The sequence below is a fragment of the Macaca mulatta genome, chromosome X (genome assembly GCF_049350105.2).
Source record: "Macaca mulatta isolate MMU2019108-1 chromosome X, T2T-MMU8v2.0, whole genome shotgun sequence".
NCBI lineage: Eukaryota > Metazoa > Chordata > Mammalia > Primates > Cercopithecidae > Macaca > Macaca mulatta.
Genome location: NC_133426.1, coordinates 71,165,520 through 71,182,002, shown reverse-complemented (window position 1 = coordinate 71,182,002; position 16,483 = coordinate 71,165,520). Strand labels below are relative to the sequence as shown.

General features: G+C 40.0%; 1 protein-coding gene across 1 annotated transcript in view; it reads left to right on the top strand.

The window, feature by feature from the left end:
* Positions 1-16,483, top strand: part of ZC4H2 (zinc finger C4H2-type containing) — a 119,907-nt gene that overhangs the window by 2,516 nt on the left and 100,908 nt on the right. Inside the window, exon 2 of the mRNA XM_015127581.3 lies at positions 54-169. The gene's annotated coding sequence lies outside the window, so the exon portion shown is untranslated. The remainder of the gene's footprint in view (positions 1-53; positions 170-16,483) is intronic.

The following is a 16,483-nucleotide window of genomic DNA, read 5'->3' as shown; positions in this document are numbered from 1 at the left end:
TACGTATATAAAATCCTGCTGATCATCTTTAATTCTTCTGTGTTCCTTTCTAGATACAGAACTGTGTCACTGCTGTACTTAAACTCCTTCAGTATCTTTCCTGGGGTTTCAAGATAAAATCTCATCTCCTTTGCCCACATCAGTGCATCTGCCTTACTACGATAGAAAGGTAAAAACTCCTACAACAAACAGAACTCTCTATGTCAACATGGAAAAAAAAAAGAAAGCTGATTTATTATTGAGTAAGCACAACAGAGTACACGCATATAAGTAGCCTTCAAGAGACTGCAAATTCAAAATGAAATTCTACACAACTTATATATTACAACAGATACAAAGTCCACTTGAGAATTGAGGCAGCTATTTGTTTAGTTAATTGAATTCTTCCAACAGAATAATAAAACTTTTCTTACCTCCCCAAAGATACCTCTCATCTTCCTGAAAGACAAATGGTTACACCTTGAAGTGGGCTCCTACATTAACTTTGAAGACATGTCTTTGCATTTCAAAGACAAATGTGACCTTGACCTTGGACATATGTGTGCGTAGTCTCTCTGTGGTCTCTGGAGAGATTTATCTACATTCCAAAAGTTAGAGAAAGGATAAAGGTTCACTCTGCCTCCCAAGGCGATACATTAAGAACTAAGGGGGAGAAAATAATCTCTTTCTCCTTATTCACCTGCTTTTCATTTCTTTTTTTTTTTTTTTTTTTTTTCCTTATTCACCTTCATTTACCTTTACAATTACAAATCAGTGAGTTCTTCAAAAACAGAACTCTGTGCTGGCACAGTAGATGCACTTAGTAAATCAAGAGTAGATCTTCCTTGAATAAATAAAGTCATAGAAGAAGGTGTCAATAGATGAGTGGGAATTTGCCAAAAGGGGATAAAAATATCCCATGCAAAGTAAAAGGTATATTCAAAAGCCCAGAAAATTTGAAAGTGCATGACGTATTCAGCAAAAGTAGAAAAGTGTGACTTATGCTTATTTTATCTGTGTTTATGGGCTGGGAAGTGTAAAGTTGTAATGGAGTTGAATATAGAGAAGTAGACTGAGCAAAGATTGTGAAATGCCTTGTATGCCACGCCAAAGTTTGGAAAAGGTCTATATCTGATTGCTAAATATGGTGTTAAAGAAAATTTTTTCATGATACTTGTTAAAGATGGTAAGAAAGACTTAATTCAAGGAGGATTATTGTTATGGAGTTTTACAGTAGAGGAGAGAGATGAGGCTTAACTCTGAGTCCAACAAGGGGGGAGTAACATTTATAAGTGGGAATTTATAAACAAGGAGCAGAGTGGAGGCATCAGTTAATGGAAAATTACTAAGAGGAAACATTAATTCTAGGGGTATTCTTGCTAAACCAACTTGATGGAAATCTTGCTAAAGGCAGACCAGGGTAATAAGATATCAGGGGTGGGAGATGAGATATCTAATCAGATATCCAGAATGATCAGATACCAAGGGTAGGGAATTTCCACTAAACTGACTCAGCAGGATTCTTGCTGAAACTGAACTAAGCAAGGCAAGGACAGAGCCCAAGGTCAGAGCTTAGTTGAGAAGAAGGTCTTACAAGAGCCTAACTCAAATTTGGTCAAGGAGAGAGTCTTTGTCAGAGGCAAGGTACTATTACTTGTTTAGGAGTCTAGCCGAAATATTAAACAGTGCTTCAGCCCCAAAGAGCTTATAATCTAATGATGCAGGAAGACAAGTTAATAAATAATTTACATAAATGAAATCAAATTGACAGATGTATTTGTGGGGGAGGGTATGAGATTGGAAATAGACTTTGAGTGAAGTTTCTGAGAAAGCTCCTTGGATGATTTCATCTTGACATATAACATAAAAGGTCAGCTAGACACAGTAGCTCACTCCTGTAATCCCAGCACTTTGGGAGGTCAAGGCAGGTGGATTGCTTGAGCTCGAGACCAGCCTGGGCAATGCAGAGAAACCCAGTCTCTACAAAAAAAAATTACAAAAATTAGCTGGGTGTGGTGACATGTGCCTGTAGTCCTAGCTACTCAGCAGGCTGAGGTGGGAGGACGACATAAGCCCAGGAGACAGAGGTTGCAGTGAACTGCAGTTGCTCCAGTGCACTCCATCCTGGGCAAGACAGCCAGACCCTGACTCAAAAAAATAAAAAAAAAAAAAAGAGTCTCCAGAATTGAAGTAATTCTCAGAATTTCAGACCCTTGAACCCTTTGTGTCTGTATGCTATAGATCTTCATCTTTTGTTCACTGTTTCTATTCAAGCTCCTCTGAAGAAAATCACTATGACCTTTTAATGCAAATTGATGTTGCCACAGATTTAGTTTCTCATCTCCGAACTACTTCGCAATCCTTTTTCATGGTCAGTCCTTCTCCAGTTCCCCTCAGCTATTTCTCCAAACTTTAACCATTCTCTACTATGACAGATGACCTCATCCTTCACTCAGCAAATCTGCCACCCAACTGGTGACTTTATTACCTATGTTCCTTAAAAAAATTGCAGGTAACAGGAATTTTTCTCACCTACAATCTGCATCTGCTCCCATGTTATACCTTTATTCCTCCAGTCTCACATAGACTAAATCTCCTATTTGAGCTCCTGATCTTTGTCTCGTCTAGCACCGTACAGGTCTTACCCACTTTTTCTTTCTATCTCACGTACTTTACAACTCTCCCTCTCAACTACATTATTCTCCTCAGCCTGTAAACATACTCAAGACTCTTCCGTTCTTAAAAGACATACTATCCTGTGATCCTGGAGCCTCCTTCCGTTTCCTAGAAGTGTCTCCTGTTACCCTATCATGTTTCCTTCTCACCCAGAGAAGGGTTATCTTACATTCACTGCCTCTATTTCTTCACTTCCCATTCACTTTCCAACCACTGTAATAGGGATTTAACCTCTACCTCTCCACTAAAAGCTATTTTGTTAAGAACACCAGTTACTGACAAATTTCCCTATGCAATGGACACTTTTCAGTGTTTGTTATTGGACCTCACTGCTACATATGATAGTATTTATCATTTGGGTCTGCTTGAAAGTTTCGACTCCACTTGATTCCAGACATATACTCTCTGTTCTTTTCCTTCCTCTTTATCTTTTTTATTTATGTAACTTTCATGGACTCTTCTCCTTCAACCTACCCATTAAATGTTAGTTTTCCCCCTCCCATAGTTCCACTTTTGGCCTATTTCTTTTGTTCTACTCTCCATGCTCTATTACCTGCACATGGATGACTTTAAAATATATATTACTAGCTCAGACCGCCGTCCTGAGATCTAGATAAACTGGTCCAACTGTCCACTCAACATCCTGACTTGGACGCCACCCAAGCAGTTCAAATTCAACCTGTCCATGCTTGAATATATTTTCCCATGCTAATGGGTTATTTGTCTTTTTGGGGGTAGATTCCCAAAAAAATTTCCCCAAAGAGAGGCCTGGCACAGTGACTCATGCCTGTAATCTCAGCACTTTGGGAGGCTGAGGCAGGCGGATCAGGAGTTCAAGACCAGCCTGGCCAACATGGTGAAACCCTGTCTCTACTAAAAATACAAAAATTAGCCAGGCATAGTGGCTCACATCTGTGGTCCCAGCTATTTGGGAGGCTGAGGCATGAGAATCACTTGAACCCAGGAGGCAGAGGTTGCAGTGAGCCGGGATGGCACTACTGCACTCTGTCTCAAAAAAAAAAAAAAAAAAAAAAATCCCCAAAGGGAGACCCTGGTATTGTCACATAATGATTTCACCTTCTCACAGAAACAGATGAAATGACTGGATTATGATCATTTTATGTGAGTCAAGCCAAGACTTCTGTACCTTTTCCTGAAAAATAAGCTGCATATATGCACCAAGGAAGAATAAGTTGAATCACTAGAATTGAAACTTCATGAAGACAGGGATTCTTGCCTACTTTGTTCACTGCTGTATCTCTAATGCTTAGAATGGTACCTGCCACATAGTAGGCTCTCAATAAATCTTTGTCGAATAAATGAATGGATGAATTTCTATATCCTCTTCTTAAAGGCCCTTTGGAAATTCCACTAGATTGTAGCAGCTAACTAGCTAGCTAGATAGCTGGCTAGACAGATATAGATCTATATCAATGTATATACATAGATTAAGGAGGTATATATCTTTTTGTGTCTGAAATAGGACAAAAGGAAATTATAACTGCACTTCACCCAGATTTCTGCCTATTGAAAGGAAAGAAAAAGGAGGGAGGGAGGGATAAAAACACTTTATCTGCCTCTTGGAATAGCCATTTGGTAGTTCTTCAGCTCTTCCAGATGCTCAGATCTCTGCTTTAGGAAAATCTCCTTTGTAGTATGCCTTCAATTCCTGCATAAGGAATGTCATCTTCTGGAATCAAGACAATTCAGGCAACTGAAGATGCCCACTTCAAACAGAAGGTTGATTGGTACCTCGTTTGGCATTATATTCAATAGTGAATAAAGGACACGTGAAACCCTTTGCCTGAGCTCGCTCTCTCTTGGTATGCTGAAATTTCTGTCTCACTGATACCAAACAAAGCAAAGTATGATCTAATCCCAAGAGTGGATACACTTCCAAGTTTGGCAGGCCCCCAACAGTCCTATTGTCCCTCTCTGGGTAGGTGTATTTTACCTTGTCTCCTAAACAAAAAACATAAAGGTCACCTCAGAGTCTCTTTTCTAACCTCCTACATCTAATTAAGTTAATAAGCTTTGCTGATTCTATCTCCCAAATAGCTCTCATATTCATTCATCATTCCTTTACACCTGCACCATCACCAATTTTGCCCTAATTTATTTATTTCCTTCTAATTTTTTTCAGGAGTATTTCAGCAACTTCCTAATCAGGCTCCTTACCTTCGTTCTTACCTCTCTTCCAAACCATCTTCTGCACTGCTTCTTGAATAAGTTATCTAAAAATGCAAACCTTATCACATTCTCTCCCTGCTTAAAAACGTTTCAGATCTATTCCCCATTCCTTATTGATTACACTTCAAACTCCATATTACTTTTCATAATCTGTCTCTTTTCCAGTCATATCCCCTACCATTCTCTACATTCTACTTCATGCTCAGGAATCTAATACTCCTTGCAGTTCTTTGCTGACCATCCCCCTTCTTGGAGCTTCTCTTTCCACCACTTCCATCCTAATGTTACTGTAGAAGTTTTTAATGTTATGTGACCCATTGGCCACAGTTAACCAACCAATCTGGAACTACTATAGTCCTTCCTTGGGAATCTGGAATCTAGATTAAGATATTTCATCCTGGTCTGGTTGCTTTCTTACGCTGAGCAGTATAAACTTCATAGCTGTTGGCAGCAGCCATTTTTCTACCATATGGTCTGGGGAAAAAGAAAATGCTGGTCTGCTATAAAAGATGAAGCAGAAACATAGAGAGATGCAGCAATGAGAGAGGTAGAGAGTCCAGATAGCAGTTGAGTTCCTAGCTGCAGCTTATTCCTTGAAGCCCACCTGCCTTCTTGTTTTTGGGTTCCATAAGACACTCCTCTATCCTTGTGCTAAATTCCTTTTGTTGCTCAAGCTAGTTTGAATTGAGTAACTGTACAAACATTCTGCTCTCCCATATTAAGCTGCTTAGCTCTTCTGTATCTTTGCTTATTCTTTTCCCTTTGCCTGCAAAACAGTAGTTATTTCCACAACCGTTTTGCCTGAATAATTTATATTTATAATGGCCCTTTACCTGTATCCGAAAGGTACCTATATTTCTACTCTGCCCTTACTTCCTTCATTCTTTCCTCCCCAAAGGGAAATATTTATATTATAGGTCAGATGGCATGACACTGATTAGATCAGATTTAATAAAGGGTAGGGTCGATATTTGCAAATAGGTCTCATACCCATTCGTGGTCCTTCCATTCCTATTCCTCTTTCCCTGTGGGTGGATACTGTAAGAGGGCCAGGGCCTATCTTGAGGCAGTTTCAGCAATATTCTCTTTCTGTATCTAAGAAGACTGGCATCAATTCAGATTTATGTGTTATGTGGCTGGGTCAGAGAACACTAACATTTGGATTTGAGCTTGGGGACAGGAATGCCATTAGGGAACCTCATTAAGGGTTCAAGTGAGCCACTTTTTAATCACATTTTCCCATAGCTCTATACAGAAAATATTTTGTGCAGCATCCTACGTTTAGTAATCAGAGTTGCAGCTGGTATTTGGAGGGAAAGAGATTCTCTCCTGAAATTGGAGATCCTTGGGGAATGTAGACTGAAGAGGAGAGCTCCACTTAAACTAGATTAGAAGGCAGAGTTCCACATGGAGAAAGCAAAATTCTCCTTATGGCCTCTATGGATAAAAAATGATTTTGGTTTGCATATTTTGGGGCATTGGTTGGAGGGATGGCATCTTGCTTTCCCCAATCCCACTCTCTCACCCGGAGCTGAGGAGTGGTATATTTCTCCAGAGAGATCACATCTTTTTGTGGCAGGAATGTAAATGGTAGGAGAAATGTTTATATTACCATTTAGACAACCAAAGTCCAGAGAATTCAAAATCTGAAGGAAAGCAATGCGATTATGGATGTTTGATAAGTGCCAATAGTAGCAGCACAGAACTAGTAAAGATTTGGAGCCTGGGCACTATATTGAGACCTCGTCTCTACCAAATATTTTAAAAAACTAGCCAGACATGGTGATCACCTGTGGTCCCAGCTATTTGGGAGGCTGCGGTGGGAGGATGGTTTGCACCTAGGAGGTGGAGGCTGCCGTGAGCTGTAATTGTGCCACTGCACTACAGCTTGGGTGACAGAGAAAGACCGTGACCAAAAAAAAAAAAAAAAAGCAAAAAACAGACCAATAAAAAAACATGGATTTGGAATTTCATGAAGTTTTTAGAAAATAAATATGGCAGCTCAACCGCCCTCTCCACAGGCAATTTCTCTCAGTTGAATTTTATTGTATTTTATTTTCAGCTTTTATTTTAGGTACAGGGAGTACATGTGTAGGGTTGTTATATGGATATATTGTACCAAAGTAATGAGCATAATACTCAATAGGTAGTTCTTCAACCCAAGCCCCACTCATTTTCTCCCCTCTCTAGCAGGTCACAGTGTATATTATTCTCATGATTACATTCATGTCTACTCAATGTTTAGCGGCAACTTACAAGTGAGAATATGTGGTTTTCTGTTTCTGCATTAATTCGCTTAGGTTATGGCCTCCAGCTCCATCCATGTTGCCGCAAAGGACATGGTGTCAATTTTTTATGGCTGTGTGGTATTCCATGGTGTATATATACCACATTTAATTGATCTCATCTACCAGTGATGAGCACCTGGGTTGATTCCATGTCTTTGGTATTGTGAATAGTGTGGCGATTAACATACAAGTGCATGTGGTTTGGGTTTTGTTTTTGTTTTTTGTTTTTGTTTTTTTGTATAATGATCTATATTCTTTTAGGTATATACCCAGGAATGTGATTGCTGGGTCAAATGGTAGCTCCACTTTAAGTTCTTTGAGACATCTTCAAGCTGCTTTCCACAGGGGCTGAACTGTTAATAATTTACATTCCAACCAACAGTGTATAAGTGTTCCCTTTTCTCTACAGCCTCAACAGCATCTGTTGTTTTTTGACTTTTTAATAGTAGCCATTCCGACTGGTGTGAGATGGTATCTCATGGTGGTTTTGACTTGCATCTCTCTGATGACCAGTGATGGTAAACATTTTTTTTTTATTATACTTTAAGTTCTGGGGTACATGTGCAGAACATGCAGGTTTGTTACATACGTATAGACATGCCATGGTGGTTTGCTGCACCCATCAACCCATCATCTACATTAGGTATTTCTCCTAATGCTATCCCTCCCCTAGCCCCCACCCCCCAACCCCCGACAGGCCCCGGTGTGTTCTGTTTCCAACGCTGTGTCCATGTGTTCTCATTGTTTAACCCCCACTTATGTATAAGAACAGGTGGTGGTTGGTTTCCTGTTCTTGTGTTAGTTTGCTGAGAATGATTGTTTACAAATTCATCTGTGTGCCTTCAAAGGACATGAACTCATCGTTTTTTATGGCTGCATAGTATTCCATGGTGTATATGTGCCACATTTTCTTTATCCAGTCTATCTATCATTGATGGGCATTTGGGTTGGTTCCAAGTCTTTGCTGTTGTGAACAGTGCCACAATAAACATATGTGTGCAAGTGTCTTTATAGTAGAATGATTTATAATCCTTTCGGTATATACCCAGTAATGGGATTACTGGGTCAAGTGGTATTTCTAGTTGTAGATCCTTGAGGAATCGCCATACAGTCTTCCACAATAGTCGAATTAATTTACACTCCCACCAACAGTGTAAAAGTGTTCCTATTTCTGCACATCCTCACCAGAATCTCTTGTTTCCTGACTTTTTAATCATTGCCACTCTAACTGGCATGAGATGGTATCTCATTGTGGTTTTGATTTGCATTTCTCTGATGACCAGTGATGAGCTTTTATTCATATATTTGTTGACTACATATACGTCTTCTTTTGAGAAAAACTGAAAGCATTCCCTTTGAAAACCAGCACAACACAAGGATGCCCTCGCTTATCACTCCTATTTAACACAGTATTGGAAGTTCTGGCCAGGACAATCAGGCAATAGAAAGAAATAAAGGGTATTCAATTAGGAAAAAAGGAAGTCAAATTGTCTCTTTGTTGATGTCATGATTGTATATTTAGAAAACCCCATCATCTCAGCCCAAAATCTCCTTAAGGTGATAAGCAACTTCAGCAAAATCTCAGGACTACCATTGACTTTCTTCACAGAATTGGAAAAAAACTACTTTAAATTTCATATGGAACCAAAAAAAGAGCCCTCATAGCCAAGACAATCCTAAGCAAAAAGAACAAAGCTGGAGGCATCATGCTACCTGACTTCAAACTATACTACAAGGCTACAGTAACCAAAACAGGATGGTACTGGTACCAAAACAGATATATAGATCAATAGAACAGAACAGAGGCCTCAGAAATAGCACCACACATCTACAACCATCTGATCTTTGACAAACCTGATAAAAAGAAGCAATGAAGAAAGTCATTGGTAGCTTGATGGGGATGGCATTGAATCTATAAATTACCTTGGGCATTTTGTCCATTTTGTTTCTTCCTGTCCATGAGCATAGAATGTTTTTCCATTTCTTTGTGTCCTTTCTTATTTCCTTGAGCAGTGGCTTGTAATTATCCTTGAAGACGTCCCTCACATCCCTTTTAAGTTGTATTACTAGGTATTTTACTGTCTTTGTAGCAATTGTGAATGGGAGTTCACTCATGATTTGGCTTTCTGTTTGTCTGTTATTGGTGTATAGGAAGGCTTGTGATTTTTGCACAATGATTTTGTATCCTGAGACTTTGCTTTCAGTTTTCACCCTTTCAGTATGATATTGGCTGTGGGTTTGTCATAAAGAATTCTTATTATTTTGAGATGCGTTCCATCAATACCTACTTTATTGAGAGTTTTTAGCATGAAGGGGTGTTGAATTTTGTCAAAGGCCTTTTCTGCATCTTTTGAGATAATCATGTGGTTTTTGTCATTGGTTCTGTTTATATGATGGGTTACGTTTATTGATTTGCGTATGTTGAACCAGTCTTGCATCCCAGGGATGAAGCCAACTTGATCGTGGTGGATAAGCTTTTTGATGAGCTCCTTGATCGTGGTGGATAAGCTTTTTGATGGATTTGGTTTGCCAATATTTTATTGAGGATTTTCGCATTGATGTTCATCACGGATATTGGCCTGAAAGTTTCTTTTGCTGTTGTGTCTCTGCCAGGTTTTGGTATCAGGATGATGCTGGCCTCACAAAATGAATTAGGGAGGATTCCCTCTTTTTCTATTGTTTGGAATAGTTTCAGAAGGAATGGTACAAGCTTCTCTTTGTACCTCTGGTAGAATTTAGCTGTGAATCCCTCTTGTCCTGGACTTTTTTGCTTGGTAGGCTATTAATTACTGCCTCAATTTCAGATCTTGTTTTTGGTATATTCAGGGATTTGACTTCTTGTTGGTTTAGAGTTGGGAGGGTGTATGTGTCCAGAAATTTATCCATTTCTTCTAGATTTTCTAGTTTATTTGCGTAGAGGTGTTTATAATATTCTCTGATGGTAGTTTGTATTTCTATGGAATTGGTGGTGATATCCCCTTTAACATTTTATATTGCAGCTATTTGATTCTTCTCTCTTTTCTTCTTTATTATTCTGGCTGGTGGTCTATTTTGTTAATCTTTTCAAAAACCCAGCTCCTGGATTCATTGATTTTTTTGAAGGGTTTTTCGAGTCTCTGTCTCCTTCAGTTCTACTCTGATCTTAGTTATTTCTTGTCTTCTGCTAGCTTTTGAATTTGTTTGCACTTGCTTCTCAAGTTCTTTTCATTGTGATGTTAGGGTGTTGATTTTAGATCTTTCCTGCTTTCCCTTGTGGGTATTTAGTGCTATAAATTTCCCACGACACACTGCTTTAATTGTGTCCCAGAGATTCTGGTACATTGTGTCTTTGTTCTCATTATTTTCAAATAACATCTTCATTTCTGCCTTAATTTTGTTATTTACCCAGTAGTCATTCAGGAGCAGGTTGTTCAGTTTCCATATGGTTGTGCAGTTTTGAGTGAGTTTCTTAATCCTGAGTTCTAATTTGATTGTACTATGGATTGGGAAACTGTTATTATTTCCATTCTTTTGCATTTGCTGAGGAATGTTTTACTTCCAATTAAGTGGTCAATTTTAGAATAAGTGTGATATGGTGCTAAGAAGAATGTTTATTCTGTCGATTTTGGGTGGAGCGTTCTGTAGATGTCTATTAGGTCCACTTGGTCCAGAGCTGAGTTCAAGTTCTGGATATTCTTGTTAATTTTCTGTCTCATTGATCTGTCTAATATTGACAGCGGGGTGTTAAAATCTCCCAATATTATTGTGTGGGAATCTAAGTCTCTTTGTAGGTCTCTAAGAACTTGCTTTATGAATCTGGGTGCTCTTGTATGGGGTGCATATATATTTAGGATAGTTAGCTCTTCTTGTTGCATTGATCCCTTATCATTCTGTTATGCCCTTCTTTTCTCTTTTGAGCTTTGTTGGTTTAAAGTCTCTTAGAGACTAGGATTGCAACCCCTGCTTTATTTTTGCTTTCCATTTGCTTGGTAAATATTCCTCCATCCCTTTATTTTGAGCCTATGTGTGTCTTTGCAGGTAAGATAGGGCTCCTGAGTACAGCACACAGATGGGACTCGACGCTTTATCCAGTTTGCCAGTCTGTGTCTTAATTGGGTCATTTATCTTGTTTACTTTTAAGGTTAATATTGTTATCTGTGAATTCGATCCTGTCATTATGATGGTAGCTGGTTATTTTACCCATTAGTTGATGCAGTTTCTTCAGAGCGTCAATGGTCTTTACTATTTGGTATGTTTTTGCAGTGGCTGGTTTTGGTCGTTCCTTTCCATGTTTATTGCTTTCTTCAGGAGCCCTTGTAAGGAAGGCCTGGTGGTGACAAAATCTCTCAGCATTTGCTTGTCTGTAAAGGATTTTATTTCTCCTTTCCTTATGAAGCTTAGTTTGACTGGATATGAAATTCTGGGTTGAAAATTCTTTTCTTTAATAATGTTGAATATTGGCCCCCACTCTCTTCTGGCTTCTAGGGTTTCTGCCGAGAAATCTGCTGTAGTCTGATGGGCTTCCCTTTGTGGGTGACCCGACCTTTCTCTATTGCTGCCCTTAACATCTTTTCTTTCATTTTAACCTTAGTGAATCTGACGATTATGTGTCTTGGGGTTGCTCTTCTCAAGGAGTATCTTTGTTGTGTTCTCTGTATTTCCCAAATTTGAATGTTGGCCTGCCTTGCTAGGTTGTGGAAGTTCCCCTGGATAATATCCTGAAGAGTGTTTTCCAACTTTTTTCCATTCTCCCCGTCACTTTCAAGGGTACAACAATCAAACATAGATTTGGTCTTTTCACATAGTCCCATATTTCTTGGAGACTTTGTTCTTTTCTTTTCACTCTTTTTTCTCTAATCTTGTCTTCATGCTTTATTTCATTGAGTTGGTCTTCAATCTCTGATATCCCTTCTTCCGCTTAATCGATTCAGCTATTGGTACTTGTGTATGTTTCACGAAGTTCTTGTGCTGTGTTTTTCATCTCCATCAGGTCATTTATGTTCTTTTCTAAACTGGTTATTCTAGTTAGCCATTCATCTAACCTTTTCTCAAGGTTCTTAGCTTCCTTGCATTGGGTTAGAACATGCTCCTTTAGCTCAGAGGAGATTGTTATTACCCACCTTCTGAAGCCTACTTCTGTCAATTTGTCAAACTCATTCTCTGTCCAATTTTGTTCCCTTGCTGGTGAGGAGTTGTGATCCTTTGGAGGAGAAGAGGCATTCGGTTTTTGGAATTTTTAGCTTTTTTACCCTAGTCTCCCCATCTTCGTGGATTTATCTGCCTTTGGTCTTTGATGTTGGTGACCTTTGGATTGGGTCTCTGAGTGGACATCCTTTTTGTTGATGTTGATACTATTCCTTTCGGTTTGTTAGTTTTCCTTCTAACAGTCAGGCCCCTCTGCTGCAGGTCTGCTGGAGCCTGCTGGAGGTCCACTCCAGACCCTGTTTTCCTAGGTATCTCCAGCAGAGGCTACAGAACAGCAAAGATCGCTGCTTGTTCCTTCCTCTCGAAGCTTTGTCCCAGAGGGGCACCTGACAGATGCCAGCCAGGGCTCTCCTGTATGAGGTGTCTGTTGGCCCCTGCTGAGAGGTATCTCCCAGTCAGGATACATGGGGGTCAGGGACCCATTTGAGGAGGCAGTCTGTTCCTTATCAGAACTTGAACGCTGTCCTGAGTGATCTGCTTCTCTCTTCATAGCTGTCAGGCAGGGACATTTAAGTCTGCTGAAGCTGCACCCACAGCCGCCCCTCACCTGGGTCCTCTGTCCCAGTTAGATGGGATTTTATCTATAAGCCCCTGACTGGTGCTACCTTTTTTTTCAGAGATGCCCTGCCCAGAGAGGAGGAATCTAGAGAGGCCTTCTGGCCACAGTGGCCTTGCTGAGCTAACGTGGGCTCCATCCAGTTCAAACTTCCTGGTGGCTTTGGTTATACTCTGAGGGGAAAACTGCCTACTCAAGCCTCAGCAATGGCAGACGCCCCTCCCCCAACTAAGCTTGAGTGTCCCAGGTCAACCTTAGACTGCTGTGCTGGCAGTGAGAATTTCAAGCCAGTGGATCTTAGCTTGCTCAGCTTTGTGGGGATGGGACCCCCCGAACCAGACTACTTCACTCCCTGGCTTCAGCACCTTTTCCAGGGGAGTGAACGGTTCTGTCTTGCTGGCATTCCAGGTGCCACTGGAGTATGGAAAAAAAAAAAAAAAAAAAAAAAAAGCTCCTGCAGCTAGCCCCGTGTCTGCTAAAATGGCTGCCCAGTTTCATGCTTGAAACCCAGGATCTTGGTGACGTAGGCACTGGAGGGAATTTCTTGGTCTGCTGGTTGTGAAGACTGTGGGAAAAGCGCAGTATCTGGGCCAGAGTGCACCATTCCTCAAAGTCCAGTCTCTCACGGCTTCTCTTGTCTAGGGGAAGGAAATCCCCCAACCCTTTGCGCTTCCCAGGTGAAGCGACGCCCCACTCTGCTTTGTCTCGCCCTCCATGGGCTGCACCCACGGTCCAACCAGTCACAATGAGATGAACAGGGTGCCTCAGTTGGAAATGCAGAAATCGCCCACCTTCTGCATCAATCTTGCTGGGAGCTGCAGACCGGAGCTGTTCCTATTCGGCCATCTTGCCAGCAACCGATGAACATTTTTTCATGTTTGTTGGCAGCTTGTATGTCGTCTTTTGAGAAGTGTCTGTTCATGTCTTTTGCCTACTTTTTAATGGAGTTATTTAGTTTTTGCTTGTTGATTTAAGTTCCTTATAGATTCTGAATATTAGACCCTTGTCAGATGCATAGTTTTTGAATATTTTATCCCATTCTGTGAGTTGTCTATCGATGTTTTCTTTTGCTATGCAGAAGCTCTTTAGATACTGGCATTGGTGGTTCAGTGGTAGAATTCTCAGTTGAATTTTATTTAATGGGTTATAGACACTGCACAATTAGCACAAATTGACAGGCATACAGATGAAGTTAAATCCCCGATTTTTTTCTGTTTCACCCTCTATCCTTGTTATCTGAACAACAGGCTTGGTAACAGCAATATGATAATGTTATTTTTGCTTAAGATTGTCATAAGCACTTGATCCTACATTTCATGAGTGTGGAACTGGAACTTAAGAAAAGTGGTATCCAAGGGAGACTTGAATTTGTATCATTGCAACTTCAGAGGAGTTACAACCCTAGTGAAATACAGCCAAGCATGCAACTGCTGAAGGAAAATAGACTCCACCTAGGAATCTGAGTGAAACCTCCTCTGGCTGAGATATAGCAAAATAATAAATTGGGGAGAAAGTTATTTTTGGCTTTAATTTCTTTGGGAGTTCAATTTCTACATAGTACATAGATTTCAGCATGAAACTTTAACTTTCCTGAAACTTAATACTTAGAGTGGTTTCATATTGTTCAAATGTAGACATTCTGATATTGCTGTGCTGATGTTGCATTATTTGGACTATACTACCATGCAGTACTCATTGAACCAGGTTTGAGAACTGTAGATATGCATAATTTGATATGTGAAATAAAATAGCAGGTAAATGTTTGAACTGCTGTGCAGCTTTGGTCCTGGGAGGATAAACAAAATAATTGATGAGTGTCAGGGAAATGGTGCTAGAAAAGGAGGGGTAGAACTTCTTTTCTGATAGTCCATGGGTCTTCCCTCACAAGGGGGATGGTTATGGCTGACCATCATCTTGACTATTAAGCCCAAAGAGGTGAGAGAAAAAATGCAAAATAATCTAAGGGGAGAGGTGTCCTGATGCCTTTTTTCACATCAGAAATAACTCTAGCAGATGGTTTCCACATATTTTCCTATTTTCTTCCCTCTTTCTAAACGGAAGGGAACATCAAACCAATAGATCATAATGCGAGACATGCCTGGATCACATTTACTTGTAGGCCAAAGAATGGGAACACTGGACTACAGACCAGGCAGGTGGGCAAATCCTTGGTCCCAGCTGCTCCTTCCATTTTGCTGGGATCATCAAAGTTCTTTCTTTTTAGCTATATGCAGTTGATAGAAAGGTAATATTTTTATTCATCCTGAGTTAGGGAAATACTAGACTCTCTTAGAACTCTAGCCATGTACTTCAAATCAGGTTTCCCAGAACTCTGTATTAGACATATTGGGCCCTGGTCCAACTAATAATAACATGATGCTCTGTTCCCAATTTTTTAATTGTTCTGTTCTCAGGGAACAATTGAGAATGAAGAGTAAGGCAGAATCTGAGCATTCTTGGTTATTCTAGCCAAAACCAACAAAATCTCTTCACATTCCCAGTACTATTCATCTTCTAACTTTATGCTAGCAGGTACTTATGAGATTATCTACTCCAAAACTCTCTCTTAAAAGTCTGCTGTCATCTTTTTTGTCCATCCTACAACCTACATGGTTGCAACAAGAGTTGTTATATTATTACAACATGATCATACGCCCTAAACATAGTTGATTGGACCAGGGGATAAGTACATTATTTCAGGCAGGCCAGTCAGTACTTTCCCTAGGGTAAAGAAGCAGCATCAGCTGCATCTGTCTCTTTTATCAGAAAAGCAAGAGCTTTTCCATAAGCTTCCTCAGCTGATTCCCACTTAAGATCATTGGTCAAAACGGGGTGCATGGCTACCCTGACTTGAAGGAAGCTAGACAGGTTAGTATCTCACCTGAAGCTGGCCACACTGATGCCCAGAACAAATTTAAGTCTCTTTTGTCAAGGAATAAAAGGGGAATGGGTATTAGGAAGGCAATTAACAGGGTCTGCCACGTTAATATATTTATTTATAGATATAATGCAAAAATAAATTTGCTAAATATAAACCTAGCTGCCTTGCAAGGAGAGTAATTCATTTTAAAAATGAGCTTTTTTGGCTATATATCTTTATGTATTGAGGTAAGCAAGCTAGTAGGAAGGAATTGGGGAGGATAAAAGTGTTCTGCATAATAGAGGGGAATGTGCTTGGAACTATGGGAGCAATCTTGGAGGGAGAGGACTAAGAGAAGAGATGGGAAGAGGAGAAAGAAGATGATGGAAGGACACGTGGCTCCTCCTCTGAGCTTTCTCTTTACCTCCAAATCTTTAACAAAGTCTAGAACTCATGAAAGTATTATTGTGAATAGATTTCTTGTGTAAACTAGTGAAGGGTTGAGGTCCATATGTATATTGTATTAGAGTGAAATATGTATAGCATGTGTAGATGCAGGAGGCAGAGAAAAGAACCTGAGAAAAGAGTGTATAAGCCCCACGGATTATCATAGAATCTTGAGGAAAGTCAGGAGTTCACATATCATGGAATGAGAGAGGCCTAAACCAATTATTCCAAGATCTCTGAGGAGTAAGGCTAACCCAGCCAACATTTGGATTATATGTGTTTCTTGTCCTTACCAAGTGGTGA